This window comes from Ambystoma mexicanum, chromosome 7q (assembly GCF_040938575.1).
Source record: "Ambystoma mexicanum isolate Mex_15411 chromosome 7q, UKY_AmexF1_1, whole genome shotgun sequence".
Classification (NCBI taxonomy): Eukaryota; Metazoa; Chordata; class Amphibia; order Caudata; family Ambystomatidae; genus Ambystoma; species Ambystoma mexicanum.
Window position 1 is genome coordinate 1002261737 of NC_090941.1, and position 16573 is coordinate 1002278309.

General features: G+C 41.6%; 1 protein-coding gene across 2 annotated transcripts in view; it reads left to right on the top strand.

Annotated features, from left to right (window-relative positions):
• KCNE3 (potassium voltage-gated channel subfamily E regulatory subunit 3) overlaps window positions 1–16573 on the top strand; it is a 174668-nt gene that overhangs the window by 113304 nt on the left and 44791 nt on the right. The window contains exon 2 of one of the 2 annotated variants that reach the window (XM_069640168.1): window positions 4799–4880. The exons of the other annotated variant lie outside the window; for it this stretch is intronic. The gene's annotated coding sequence lies outside the window, so the exon portion shown is untranslated. The remainder of the gene's footprint in view (window positions 1–4798; window positions 4881–16573) is intronic. 2 annotated transcript variants of the gene reach the window in all.

A 16573-nucleotide genomic window follows, 5' to 3' on the forward strand; every position in this document is an offset into this window, starting at 1 on the left:
CCCAGTAGTTTTCATGCTTTGGCTTTTCAAACACTACACCTTTTCTCTATGTTTTCTAAATAACTTTTTCATTTTGTAAGGTATTGTTCCCACAGTTTGCCGTTTGGTGGCGGGGGTGAGGGGAGAGAAGAGGATCCTTGACAAATGCTTTGTTTTGAAATTTCCATCTAAATCCATCCTGCCAGCAAGTCAAAAAAGTTATTCGCAATCGAATGTGCCCAACTTGTTCCTTATTTGGTCCAATTCGCTCCATATGTTTTTGCTCTTCGGCACAAATATGTGTGTTTTTGCTTTCTTAACACTTTTTCAATTTTTTTATGAATCTTTCCCAAAATGTCCAATAGGAGTTTGGGGGGCGTGACAAGTTTTAGTTTGAAAAATATCAGCCAAATCCGTCCTGTAAGTCAAAAGTTATTAGAATAGAATTTTCAGATTTCCTATGGATCTAGGCAATCACCTTAAATATAGAGCAGTGACCGCCACACTATAATATATATATATATTATTCCTTTGCACTAGGTCAAGGCATAGTTAAGCACAAAAAAAAGAACAAATCTCAAAATTGACCACTTTGAATTTCTTAATTTATGGCATGCACATAGATTGCATCTGAAATTGGTGCACTGAAAAAAAGAATACTTTTTTACAAATTTGAGTTACCAATTTAAATGTAACTATACAGTGCGCATACACAGAATAAACCTGCGTTTTCACATAGTTAAGGTTAATACGAGATCTCTATAGAGTGTCAGAAAATGACTTTTTGAATAACTTTCAAACACTTGCATGAAAAAGTATGAAAATATTCCACACTGATATTTTAAGATAGCTGCCTGCGCACATTAACAGCTCCGTAGTTTAAAAAATGCTTACTTTGATTGTGTTTTGAACAGCTTTTAACAACAATTTTTCTGCCCAAATATCTGAAAATGTGTGAACAGAATAAAGTTAAATTGGATGTTAAAAGCCTACACGTGCGTGTGTGAGATACACATTGTGTATATCTACAAAAATAACATACTTACTACGCACGCTCCTATGACACGTGCTTCCAGGACACATGCCCCTATGACACACGCTCAGGAGATATGCTCCTGGGACACGTGCACCTACGTGTCACAGGCTCCTAAACCATCCTTACCACACACACGTATGACATGTGCTCCTACGACATGTGCTCCTACAACAAGTGTTCTGACGATGCATGCTCCTCCAACACACGCTCCTACAACACATGCTCCTATGACACACCACACACGCTCCTGCGACAAGTGCGCCTATGACATGTGCACCTACAACATGTCCACCTACTACAAACGCTCCTACAAGTGCTCCTGCGGCATGCACTCCTACAACACATGCTCCTGCCACATTCTCCAACAACACACACTCTTATGATAAGCTCTTACACAAGCTCTTATGACTCACACTCCTACAACATATGCTCCTATGACATGCAGTCCTACAGCACCTGCTTACCACACACTTCTATAATATGCGCTCCTATGACACATGGTCCTACAACACATTGTTTCAGCACACACTCCTACAAGTGCTCCTACAACACGCACCGCTGTGACAGGCACTCCTAAACCACACACTCCTACAACACACAGTTCTACGAAACCTGCTCTATCTATATTTAGTGCATGCCCAGGAAAAATGTGCATCTTTCATATGAACTGTTCTAAGAACATATAATATTCACAGTTCATACATTATGCCACTGCATCTTCTGAAAACTCACATCAAAGTCAAGGTTGACTTTGATGTCAGTTTCCAAATGTAATTAATGTGCACAAATGGTACAAATAGGCATAGGAGTTTTACAGTTCGTACATTAAGCAATTGTAATCTCTGGAAAACGCACATGAAAGTGAGGGCTGACTTTGATGTCAGTTTTCAGGAGATTTTAATTGCATCATGTAAAAAGTTTAAAGGTCATACTCCTCTTCATATAGTTCACGCAAAATAAACTATGAACATGTAAAAGTCATATGAAAGAGAGAAAAAGAAGGAGACAGCAGGGTAGACAACTTGGAGAAATGAGCAGGGATTCTGGCACCTGCCCTGTACAATACCTGGAGTGAACACCAGGCAAACACTGTCCCTGCCTCAACAGGCCCTGCCCTATATGGGAAAAAGTCAATGCAGGCCACTTAGCATAGCACCTGAGCATGTTACAGTGAGTAAGCCTTCCAACCAACATACCAAGGAAGGTGAAATGGGTAACTGCATCCCTCAAATATCAAGCAGCCCTTCCCCTAAACCAAAGGTTCTTGACTCCCACAAGCCTTTGCAGGTAGCTCATAGTAATGTCTGGAGTTTCCAAACTGCCCCTTTCCCTCATCTGCCAACTCACAGATGCTTGTTTTAGTTCCTCATGGGATAAAATGGGCCTCATTACGACATTGGAGGTAGCCATGAATAAACATTGTTGTAAAATGCAAGAAACCAATTGTAAGGCTCCAGTAAAAGGAACCCACCACAAGATGTTGCTGTTCCAAGTCTACTACAAGAAAGAATAGGAAATCAAAGGGTTAGAAGATTTATCAAAGATCAGAAGTAAAGACTATCATCTGTCCTGAAGAAGGCCTCTGGAAAAACTTTCTTTAGGATGGGGTTTATTCTATGGAAATAGGCTGAAACACGTTGACATAACACCCAGAAGATATATCAATTTGAGAAACCAATCACTCACATGTAACATCTTTGTGATGAGATATCTTTTTTTGAAACCAAAGAAAAATTGCTAATAGATGAAAGAAAATGAAGTCCATAGATAACACTTGGAATATTTTTAGTTATGATTTGTCATGTAATGTTTTTTGCATAAAATGAAAAAGAAAGAAAAATGATTGTGATGAAATAAATTATCTATGATGTGTATGTGATATTAGTGCAAGTTCTTCTGAGTGAGGGTGTTTTCATAAGCAATGTAAGCTAGATATGACTATTTATATGTCATAAAGTGTGTGGCTAGTACATTGATAGATATATAGGAGACAGGGGTAGTCTACCTTATAATGTAAGCATGTCTCGTAGCAACCTGATTAGGCGAATTCAGCTCAACCGCAAAATTAGACTACATACTGAAGCACAAGATTCTTTAGTGGTTACCCTGCCGAGTACAGCAGTTCCTCAGCTAGGCAAGCCAATAGTAAAAATGATTCAGACTGAAACGAGCAAAAATGTGCCTGTTACGAGTATGAGAGAGGAAAATAGTAGTATTATATCAGTGAGACCTACAGGGGTAAATCAATATTCCCCAGCTTGTATGGCACTGAAAACAGTGCTGTTGAATATGTGCTCCTTAGCAGGACATGCTATGGCGATTGCCGATTATATTTCATTCGCAGATGTTGACATTTTGCTTCTTTCTGAGACATGGCTCTGCAACTCAAATCAACATTATCTGCAACTTGCTACTCCAGTGGGGTACAAAGCACTACATACAGATCGCCATGGACAGAAGGGAAGGGGTGTCGCCATCATTTTTAAAGATTCTTTGATGCTTTTTACCTCAAATATACCAATACTAAATTCTTGTGAGGGCTTACTAGTGAAATTTCCCTTCAACCATACTACTACTCTCGTGTTTTTTGGAAGAGTGGAGTTTGTGGCGGGACTCCCTCTCTCCTGCGCACCCTTTATTTGGTTGTTAGTTGAATTAGACCTGCAGCCGAACCCGGCCAAGGTAAGCGCTAACACGGGACAATCGCCGCGCCACTATGGACGCTTCCGGGACCGTTTCACCTTATTTTCACCAATTTGTCAAACTGTGAGCCCCCATTGCACATGCATCATTGTCCAAAGGCTGCTGCCAGGCTGCAACGTTAAGCCAACCATTCTTATTAGGTTGGTGACACCAACACTGAGGAGTCACTAACAGCCCTCCCAAACCCAATGCGCCAAACAACAACACATATTATGAACACAACGTGCAGACAATACGACAAACACCCCGATCAAGCACATCGTCTTTCGTTTCCCCCCACCCCCCCCTTTTTTAACTAAAAGCTCCCTTCACACTAACCGGGCACTCGCAAACAGTTGGAATCCTAGTCATACTATCAGACTTAGAACCCTTTAAAACTCGTAACAATTATATTGAACAAGCTATTCCAAGCCCCATGACATACATGAACCCTGCAGCCAATCCGTGGGCGCCTTGCAACAAGCGAATCAGATTGCTTGTTGATGGCACCAACCACAGCGCTGCTTCCATAATTTCAGGAAGGAGTGCAACTCCAATGTTGGCTGACTCACGACTCCACACACCAGCATTACTCAACCCGGCCAAGGTAAGCGCCAACACGTGACAATCACTGCGCCACTTTGGACGCCTCCGGGGCCAATCTCCCTTTATTTTTGCCTTCTGTCCAAACACTAGCCCTCACTGTACATTCAGTACTGCTCACCAATTGCTGCTTGACTGCAGCAATAATCCGAGTACTTATATTATGTAGGCTGACACCAACATTGAGGAGTCGCTCACAGCCCTAGAATCACTTAGACCCTTTACTTAATGCGCCTTATAATAAGCACGTTTTACCAACATACTGTGCACATAATACGACAAATATCTCTGTAACTAAAGCTCCCTCCTTATTAACCGCGCACTCGCAAACATTTAAAAGTCTAATCACACTATCAGACTTGGTAACCCTCCAACACACAACAGGCCTTTTTCATCCCAATACCACCATGCTCGGACAACACGCCACTACTACAGCAATGCCCACTTTTCTAAGACTCCAGGTGACTATCACTTACTCCAACTATTTTTCCTTTTCAGTACGGCTATTCAGCCCTCTGGCACCCACACTTGGGAGGACCAGCCCATTCCACCTGGAAACTCAACCACCAAACCCAATTGGGTAAGATTCTAACCCTTCCAATTCTATGAAACTATGTGGGAATTCTACCCAGCTTCTTACTTACCCAAACCTAACCTATTATCCTCTTTTGTGTTCTTTTCTCCCTGGGTACACTGGTCTCTCTTCGTTTTGCTAAACTAAAACTGTGAATTTGCACTTGATTTTCTAAAAACTGTGAATTTGCCCTGTCCAACTAACTATATTTTTTACTGTCACTATCACCTGCAATCACTCAACATGGTAAATCACCTCTCCTGGGTGTCACACTGTACTGTTTTGCCCTAATCACAATTGGCTTGTCTATGTTTCATGATACTGCCTAAATTATGTATGCATAATGGATGTGAATGAAATATCCTTAATACTAATTGGCTTGGAATGTCACTACACTGGGTATACCGTATCACCACCTCACCAAAAACACAGCCTTGAAAAAGACTTAGGTTGAAACGCGCGTCGGCTGTGTAACATATCATCATGTTATGAATATTACATTTACATCCAATGATGTCTTTCATTGGTGCTGATTATAACAAGGAATAAACCTATAAATCTCATGTTTAACACACCAACAACCTGGACCATCTATTTTCTTGTGCAAACTACCTACAAACAAATACTGGACTATCAAATCCAACCAGCGCCTTTCCAGTCCAAAAGTTTGATACTACTACTCTCGGTTTATTAATCCTCTATCGGCCAACTACTGCTCTGCCAGACTTTCAGGAGCAGCTATTGGCGTTTGTTTTTTTTTTTATAAAACATCAAACGCCATGTATAGTGGCAGGAGACTTTAATCTATGGGCAAACAAGACCACTGATCCAGAGGCCTGCTCCATGCTGAACATCATGATGAATTTGGACTTTAAACAATTAGTTAATACAGCCACTCATCAAGGAGGGAACACGTTAGACTGGATACTGACCCAAAACCAGCTGATTTCCCCTATAGAGGTCAAGACTTGTTTCTGGTCTGACCATCATTTCATCCACTTTCCAATCCCTACACCAGATATTGTGACAATGAAAGCATTAATACGCACTAAAACAACTATGCGTAGATGCACCTGGAAGGTTACTCATGAGGTATTTGCACATATATGTTTTCCACTTGTGGCAGAAATTGATAATTCGAGCACACTAGACTTCTATACATCACAATTGCATAGTATACTAAACCATACTTATGATAAACTAGCGCCACTTAAAGATAGCTATGGACGGAAGGATATACATCCTAGCGCAAGGAAATGGTTTTCTACAGAAGTGCTAGTAGCCCAACATGTCAAGCGAGTTGCTGAAAGAAGTTGGAGAAAATGTCCCGATCAAAATTCCTTGGAACGCTATAAAGATGCAGCCAAGCATTACAAGAATGTCATTTTGGCAGCCAAAAAAGAAACTTTTGAGGAGTGGATAATGGGTGCCAGATCCCAGTACCAGAGAGCGTTTAACATTCTAGATGAACTAAAAGGGAACGCCCATGAATCTTTATTTCAGGCAAGTGATGCATGCTGCCAAAAAATCCATGATGCTTTCATATACAAGGTCAGTCAACATCAAAAGACCATAATATCATATCCCAGTGATCAGGAAACTGGTGCTTTACCTGTTGCACAGAACTATGCTTCCGACATAGATGAGAATAGAACCTTTTCTTTTAGGCAGGTCACGCTAAGGAGGTGCTATCCACTGTAGATAAATTGAAGCCCACCAACTGTAAGGGAGACATATTTCCTTCAACCATGTTCAAGAAGTTTGTCTCGAGCATAGGTATTCCCATTACAACTATTGTGAACTGCTCCTTTGCCGAAGGGGCTATCTCTGAAGGCATTAAGGAGGTCTGGATCACCTCTCTTTTGAAAAAAGAAGGGTAAGATACACAGGACCCTTCAAAATATCGGCCAATAGCCAACGTGCCATTCCTTCTAAAGGTTATGGATAAAATTGCCTGCTCGCAAATCAATACATTTATTGAAAATTAAGGTATACTGTCAAGCAGACAATCCGGATTCCGGGAAAAACCACTGTACTGAGACTGCACTCATAGACGTTAAATCTATGCTGTCTGAGATAGTGGATAAAGGAAAAATGGCTATGTTGCTGCTATTGGACCTGTCCACTGCCTTTGATCTTGTAGATCATGGGCGGTTGGCGGACAGGCTCAGGGTTGTGGGCAGATGCACTAAACTGGCTGTTGATTGGCTCAGTTTTTTTTTGGGTTCCAGGAAGGCTAGAGTAACCTATGGAGACTTTAAGTCGGAGGAAGCCACCTTTGATTGTTGAGTCCCTCAAGGCTCTAGCGTGTCCCCTTTATTGTACAATATTTACTCAAAGTAATTTTTTGATCTTTTGGATAGCATGGGAGTCAGCTATGCAATTTTTGCTGACGACACGCAGTTGGTTCTGGAACTTACAGGCTCATGTGAAGATGATGCAAAGTAAGTCTCTACAGTCTTTCTGTCTGATAACTTCCTAGCCCTAAACGACAGGAAGACAGAGATCTTGATAGTGGGAAGTCCAGCCAAGATCAAGTCTATTGACTCTCGATACAGTGCTTTTGAAGTTGGAGGGGTCTCTGTCAAAGTTTCCAGCCAAGTCAAGACCTTGGGAGTAATATTCGATTGCAACCTGAATTTGATAAACACGTTGCATATGTAAGTTCAGGTTGCAATTACACAATCCATCTGCTTTTGCAGATTAGACCCTACCTTTCTGAAGAAAATTGTGCTTTAATAGCTACAGCAACTATAAACATGAGGCTGGACTATTGCAATGGATTATTGGCTGGTACCTCTGCCACCAACATCAAGAAATTAAAAACTTACAAAATGGAGCTGTCAGGGCTGTATGTGGGCTAAGGCGCAGAGATCATGTGACCAATGCACGGAGGAAGATGCATTGGCTCCCAGTGGCTCAAAGGATCCGCTTCAAGGCCTCCTGCCTTGTTTATAAGTGCCTTGCCCACTCTGCTCCCAAGTATCTACAAGACCGCCTTAAGAAAACGCCTTATAGATGTATTCTTCATTCAAACGATAAACATCTGCTACAACAACCTTGTTTCAGACTTAAATCGTGCCGATATTGCAGTTTTAATGCATGGGGGCCTAAGATTTGGAATTACCTTCCAAATGCTGTTAGAATATTGACATCATATCTTCAATTTAGAAAGGCTCTGAAAACCAGCCTATTTGACGGCGATGGTACTTAAATTGTTCTTGCTCCAACTGTCCTACTGGATATACAAATGTACTGGCATACTGATGCACTAACAACACTGTGATTCTGCCTTGTCTGTTCTATGTATTTGTGTCAGCGCTTTGAGGCCTGTGGGCGATTTAGCGTTTTATAAAAATGTTATAGTATAGAATAAGTTGTTTATGGTGCTGTCTTTTGGCTATTTGATCACATCATTTTTGTTATTGATATCAGTAGTAGGTTAGCGAGCATTTATTAATATTGGGCCCATGTTAACTTCACACATGATATCTTTTTTGAAGGTCCAGCTTTGTCGCGCATATACACAAACACGTCTTCCCGTCAGTACGTCATCACGCTCTTTGCTTGGTTGAACAGCACGCCGTTAGCATTAGGACACATATTTAAAGCACCCATAGGACAATATATTGTTATATATGGTACCAGCTATGAGAATTTATACATGGGTCACAAATTGCATTTATCATAGGTACATAGATGTTTGTTTTTGGTTTGCAGCTTTTGTGTTCAGTCAGTACCATCACAATAACGTACTTATTTGTACTCGCATGTTTTTGAAGGTTTACCGCGCTCGGTGAGAATTTGTTGATGCCAATTAGGACCTTTATTACAGTTGGGCATCCCTCTGTAACTGGTTTCTTTGCACATGTAATCTCCTTCCTTTCAGGTTTGATTTCCTTTTTCAGTTTTTTTTTTTGCATGTAGCACCTTTTTGTTAGCTTATTATCAAATTATTTTTAAACTTTATTTGCATGTAGCACATTAAGGGGTCATCACGGGTTGGGCGGAGTGACAAAAATGCAGCGGTAATGCTATTATTGCCTCATTACCGCTCTGCCCATTCCTGAGTTTGGGTGGAAAGTGGGAGATTTACCTGTAGCCTTTTACTGGAGGTAAATCTTGGCAGTTTCTGTCCATTTGAAGCGCTACTTCCGTGGTGCTAATAGCGCCCAGAATGTCTCTTTGGGTCGGAATGGAGACTTATTGCGGTAACGCAATGTGCACTAGTGGTATCCTGGCAGATTTGACGGCAAGGTTGTGATAGGGCCCTAAGATTGTTCAGCATATATATGGTTAATTTTTGAATTTGTGTTGATACATACATCACGGCTACTCCCCGTCCTAGTGGCGGTTACAGAGAGATACGAGATATGTTATCTATTACAGGACATCTACTAGCACACTCCACATCTCTGGATGACATTCACAGAGGCAGAGGTATTATATATTTTTTGTTTTAACAATAAGGAGTTTGACATCCTACATTAGATTTTTGGTTTTTGTTTATGTTTTTTTAACAAGCTTCTTTTCTTCTCGTTTTATATTTTCTTGCCTTTGGTGTCATGTATGTCTTGTTTTACTTGTTAGTCTATGTTTCTTTATCATTTGTCATGTTCAACATATATTGTTGATTGATGTTCTATATATGAAGTCCCTAATGAAGGACGTATACAGTCTGAAACACATTGGACAGATGGTTATTTAGACTCTATTCTGCCTCCTGAATAAAAACTACCATTTGTGGTTTTTGAATATTCTTATGTAGAATGAAGTTGCTTAATGGATCTAGTAATATAAACATTCTATATGTTTGAGCAGTTTAACTGCAAGGGGTGAAGCGGCACCACACGGTGTCCCCCTGGTCTCTGTTTTGTTTTGCTTTACTTCGCTGCTACTTTGTTGCGAGAGTAGCTCATGCCGCTTCGTCCATATACTTTATTAAATATTTTGAAATATTTGTGGTAGTATCATTAATATAAGGGGTTGTGCCCGACTCCCATGATATACACCTGTCTGCAAATGGCCAGGGCTAGAAGTGCAGAGTTGTAGGTTCTTTTTCATAGTAAGTTTTCCCCCCTGTTGCCCCGACTAATTGACCCACAGCTAAGGCCTCCAAGCACCTTACGCCACACACACAAACCCGCCATAGACAGCTGCCACAGGCCTAGCCACTGGCACATCAACACTAACCGAACCACGACTCAGCTCTCCTCTTTTACCCCATCACACTCTCCCACATCAGCTGCTAACAAGGCTCAAAGCGCTGTTGTCCATCAGATCTTGGGTTCTTCCCTATGGATAACATACTGGCAAGTTACTCTGCCAAACCCATCAACAACAGATTGGCACAGGGGAACCAGGTACTCTCGATCTGCACCCATCAACGCCACAGGTTTCACATCAGCCTTTCCCACTGTCCCAATAATGTCTCCCACACCCTTTTTTGTTACATAGCAATGCACAGCAAAGCCACCAATAGCGGAAGAAGCGTGTTATACAATACCTCTTACATTACATTACAATACAAATGTTACTGTTTGCAGGAGCCAGCAAGGAATCTGTTACCGGCTTGTGGAGCATCTGCCTATGCTATTGATAAGAATTAGTATAAGAAGAAAAATCCTGCGTTTGTGATTTCGGTGCACTCGTATGTATGTAGGTACATACGTACGTACGTACGTACATACGTTCACTCAATGAAGGCATGAAAGACTGTCACTTGGTCATTTTTACCTTCAGTGTGCTTTTACGTCACATTTTAATAGTGTTTTATGCGCAGAGTGCTGCCTCATGTCTCATAGCATTTATTGATCATTGTATCAACTGTGGATTTTAAGTAATAACTGGCAGGTTAGCCGGATATGAGAGCTTGTTAGCTTGTAGTGCCTTTTGGGCTAGAACTAATGATCATTAAATGCTACGAGCCACACGACTGATTGAAATGTGACCAAAAGTCACACTATAATTTAAAATCACTTTGCTTGAACAAACATGCAAGTGCACCTGAGTCATGAAAACTGGATTTTTCTTGTACTAGCTGTGCTATTTATTGATATTATCGGTGGCAAAACATTGTTGGGAGAATGTTTTTTTTTTCTCCCACTGTCCAGCATTTCTCACACATATTGTAGTTTGTTTATATAGTTATATCAGTCATATAATATGTTTGGAAGGCTGCTTATTGGGAGAAAGAACATCTATGAACCTGCCAATGTTTCTTTCAACCGATATTATCACATGGAACAGTAGTTGTTGAAGGTTCATTGTTAAAAGTGCAAAGGTGCAAGGAATGTCATCATATTCCCCGAAGAGGGAGCATGTAAATACCAGCATTAAAAAAATAAAATCAAGAATATTAGATAACTCAAATGTGCATCAATTAAATAATAATCAGAAAACATAAATTAATACATTATATGGATATTTAAAATGTGATGTGATGTGTAACAACATCCTCAATGCAAAATTCAGACAAAAGTGTTCTAATTTCCTGGTGATTCTAATGTGAAAAAAGATGTCCAAACTCTTTACTATCCCTAGATGAAAATGAAAAACAAAGAATAAAAAACAGACATTAAAAACCAAAACAAAACCAATGACAATCTCAATAATTAATCATAATGATCATCTGCTTCTTTTTACATTAGGATTGTGTGAGGAACTTGAGGGTGTCCTCACTTCTTATTTCCCTGGATCCTCCTCTCAGGTAAGCCAGGGAAAGGCCATCACTTTTGGATCCCGACCCTGGGGGTGGATATGTGAGGGAGGATCACCTGGGTGGAGGGAACCTGGGGAGTGGGGAGAGGAAGTCCTCAGATGAGACATGGTACTCTCTTTCCCATTTCAGAATGAACCCTCCATCCCTCAAGCCTTTGTAGGCTACTGTCGGTCCTTTCCCTTTTCTTTCCTCCCAAATGTTGCCCAGAAACACTACCTCAACACTGGGATGAGGAAGAGACCAACTAGGAGGACACTTCCTCGTTTGAGTGGGATATATACATATCAGCCTTATATTGATAATGCAGACACACATCAGCCAGGTACCAAGACGAGGAGGAGACAACACAGAGTTATACACACTTCCTTTATTAAGTCAGAAAGCCCCAAACACCACTCTGGCACTGAGATGAAGAAGATGGCTATGGATGAATACAGGTGGAACAACCAGGCACGCCCGCATAATGGATTCCGCCATGGCCAGGCAATTAGCCTTAATGACCCACACCTGAGGTCACTTAATATGCCAAATGGATATGAAAAACGCTTGCCGCACAGCACAAGGGGAGCGAGAAATGGGCTGGAGAAGTGTGGGCTAGCGAGAGAGGAGCTGGAGGCACAGAAGCTGGGAGCCGTGTCAAGCAGGAGAGATGGACGCTGAGGTTGACCGTGAGAGGGTCTGGAAGTCCTGCAGCCCTCACTGTCAGGTGCACGCAGCAGGAGCTGTGCCAAAGCACACAAGATGCTCTGAGACTCCAGGAGAGCGAATGGTGCTCTCTGTGGCCTCTGCGAAGGAAGAGCAGAGTTATTGGAAGCCAGAAAGCAGAGCGAGGAGTGGAAAGAGACCGAAGTTAGCTGCCGTATACAACCGGTGTATGGAAACAGGGAAACACTGATACCGGGGCCATCCAGAAACTTGAAACAAGCCCTTTTGAATACCAAACTAACTGAAAGTTGTTATAAGCACTTCTTGATTGTTGCAACAAGTGCTTTTCAATAGCAAGCAAACTGAAAGTTGTAATACGTACTTTTGAATGCCGAAACAAGTACTTTTGAATACCAAATGAATTGAAAGACATTGTAAGCACTTTTGAATGCCGCACAGAGCAAAAGCAAGTTATGAAGACTTGTGAATGGAGTGAAAGCAAGGTGGTGCAAGTAGCAAATACCACAGAATTAATTGTTTGAGCACAAGTGTTGGCAAAGTCAAGAGAATACCCAGAAGAGGTATTGGTTGCGTGAACTGTAACGGGTGGACGGTGTGTTCCAACAAGTGCCCCCCTTTATGGAAAAAGCCAATGTAAGTATCCACAAAGAAGCTTGTGTTTGCAACAGAGGCTCATATGATTTTGAAGTCAAGAAACAGGACAATCTTTGTGAACCAGTGAAAAGTACTGATGACAAAAGAGCTGGAGAGTGTCACAAGGAATTGTGTTGTTTTTGAAAAGCTGGAAGATTTTAACTCTCGGGTAAGGGAACTCTGATACTTTGTGAACTGTTTTGAACTTGTGGAAGGGGGGCTGATTAAAAGTAAAGAGCTGGAAGAAGCTCTGAACTTTCTTTGGAACACTATTCATTTTGATGCTGACATCCCTAAACATTGGCTACAGTTAGTTGTGAGGGCAAGTAAAGGTTTTGGACACTGACAGACCTTTAATTTGGACTTCCCGACACAGACTATCTTTAGTTTTCTTCAGGTAGGTAAATCCCACCTTAACGTAGGGCAAGTTAGGCCTTACTCCATCCTGATTTTTAAGTTAATTAAACTATTTGAGAACCAATATTGAACCTGTTGTCTATGTCTTACATCATGATACCTTCACAAATGGTGTCAGTGGTCTGATGCGTCTCAACTGATACTGGTTAGTGAACTCTCATATTTGAATAGTTTAGTCCCAGAGCATCGGACCCCTCAGTAGCCACAAAGGGCTCTATTTGGTTTGATATCTGCAGCAGTAGGGAAGAAACCATTACCCCAGGCAAAAGAAGACTAATACCCACTGATTTAATTCTGATTCCACCCTCCGATACCTACATCAGACTGGCTCCCAAATTAGGACTAGCATGGAGGTTTGGAATTGAAGTACTAGTTGGGGTTATAGATCCAGACTTCAGAGGTGACAACAAAGTGTTCTTACAGAATCACGGAAAAGACTCATTCCAAATCCATCAGGGGGATAAGATTGTAGAAGGGGTGCTCGAGAGAGCGGTGTTCCCTAGGATAAAGGAAGAGGCTGGGAAGGAGGTAACAGATTGACGTACTCGATTCTTCGGGGAGGCGGATGATACACCTGATGCCCCTCAAGACCCGAACCCAGAGGGGCCAAAGAAGAAGAAACAGACTTTTCTCGACCTAGCCTTTGCCCAAAGGAACGACCCATTGTTGGCTGAAGCCTTTTTGCAAATTACACATGAGCAAGAGGGCTGTGCGAGAGGAGTGCCTTTTTTCTTTTCAAAACATGGGCTAATGTACCGGTGAGACACTACTTCAGAGGACCTCATAAATACCCTACTTGTTGTCCCTAAAAGTCATAAGCAAGTAGTCCTGGAAATAGCTCATTCCCATCTGACAGGAGGTCATCTAGGACAGACAAAGACACAGGCCCAAATCATCAATACATTCTACTGGCCAGGAATTCGTGCTGGCATTAAAAACTTCATCCAGTCCTGTGAAATTTATCCAAAATACCAGTACCCGCATACCACCACCAGTTCCCTTACAGCCACTGCCAATCATTGAAATTCCATTCTCAAGAATTGGTATGGACATTGTAGGCCCACAGGAAACATCAAATTGGGGAACAAGTACATATTGGTAATAGTGGATTATGCCACTCACTATCCAGAAGCATTTCCCCAAAAAGCCCATACCACCCAACAGATCTTGAAACACCTGCCCGCTTTGTTTTCATGAGTAGGGGGTTCCTGAAGAAATAGTGACAGATCTGACACATCTACATTTATGAGCAACCTTATGGGGGAAGTGAAACAACTGTTACATATTACCACTTTAAGAACCTCACTACATAATCCACAGACAGATGGCCCTGTAGAAAGGTTCAATAAGACAGTGAAAACCATATTGCAGAGGTTAGTGGAACAGGATGGCAGAAACTGGGATCAAATGATACACTGGGCTTTATTTGCTGTTAGGAAGACCTCCCAGGCCTCTACAGGATTCTCCATGTTCAAATTACTCTATGGACAGGAGCCTTGAGATGTCCTAGATATGTTGAGAGAAACTTCAGAAGAACGGGAGGAAGCCCAAATCCCCAAAAGGCCAAAAGGTATTGGTATTGTTTCCCACTTCTGAGAACAAATCAATATCTAAGTAGCATGGACTATATGAGGTGTTAGAACACACAGGACCCTGTACCTGCAAAAGTTCCCAACCTGACCGCCGATTTAAAACTCAGGTATATCACATTAACCTTTTAAAGGAGTGGAGAGAAAATCCTTCAGAGTCTAATGCCACTATTTGATCCTGTTGCCTGAGCATTCTGATAAAAAAAGGTTCTGATTTCAACCGAACTTAGTAATAACCAGAAGCAAGATCTATATGACCTCATAATCCATTTTACTGATGTATTAAGCGAGGAACCAGGTAGAGTAAAAGATATTTACCATCATATCGGCACTCCAGAAGGCAAAGTGGTACATTTAAAACCGTATAGATTACCTGAGTCCAGAAAAGAAACCATCATCCAGAAGGTCAAGCAGATGCTTGAGGCTAATATTATTGAACCATCTACTAGCCCCTGGTCTTCCCCCCCATTGTGTTGGTGGCAAAGCCCGATGGAGTTGGAGATTTTATAAAGACTTTAGGAAAGTTAATGCCATATCTGCCTTCAACGCTTACCCAATGCCACGTATCAGGCACGACTCCAGCAGGAGGCCATGTCAGTGGTGTTATACACCACTGGTAACCAACGGAGTGGGGGGTGGATGTCACTCTAAACATTCAGCAGCAACCTCAGAGACCTCATTCTGAGAGTCTGAATTGCAGGAGGCCCAGCCAGGATTTGTTTTCTTGCCCTAGACAATGATTTATGCCCCACGCCATGAAAGTACAAATGACCAGGGATATGGGGGCCATTCACACCTCTAAGTGAGGTAGCACACTTATTCAAGAAGGCTGCCTACAACTATTTTTTCAAACCTAAAATCACAATTTTGGTTTCTGTAATTTCAAGTATGTTTGTTTTTTGTGGTAATATAGTGGTTTTTCACATCATGCTTAATAAAATGGTTAACTATATCAAACAATAAATGACAGGTGAAGTTGCTTGAACACAGATTTCTGCAGAAGGTGCGTCAACTGACTGGGGGCCCATACAAATGACATTCAAAATATATATTCTGCTGCATTAACTACTTGAGTATAAGTGAAAAGATAAGGTTGGTAGTAACAAAAATGTAATTCTGGAGGGGAGAGTGTAGTAAAATCAAAAAGTGATACATGCAAGGCTTTGAATTAAACATTATCACTACCATTGCTCTGCGCAACATTCCATGCCATAATTCTGTAGTATGTCAGTGCAATTAGAGAAGGGGACGAGCCATTAGCAAATGGCTTTTGGTGTTGCCACCAAAAGGAGCAGTACAATCTCAATTGCTAGGCCGCGTTCCATCTGCACTGGAACACAAGCAACCATATGAATGTTTAGGCCCTGTGGTCTAGCAGTTTGGGAAGGGCTTCTGACATTAGTGACAGAGTGATGGCTGATATGCAAATGGTATGGGAGGCTGGCCAGAGCAATGACGGTGGTTCTAATTGATTCAGAGACTTTTTACCTATTAGGTACAACCAGAATGCATGCTGTGGAACACAGATAGGACGGCAATAAAATGTGAGGAGAAACACACATCCTATGAGTGTGTCTGGTCATTTACCCACCTAACGACTAGCCGTGGCTATGTCAATGCCTCACCACCAAAAACGAACCTTTCTAGAACTCTTTGAGCAAGCTCCATCACAA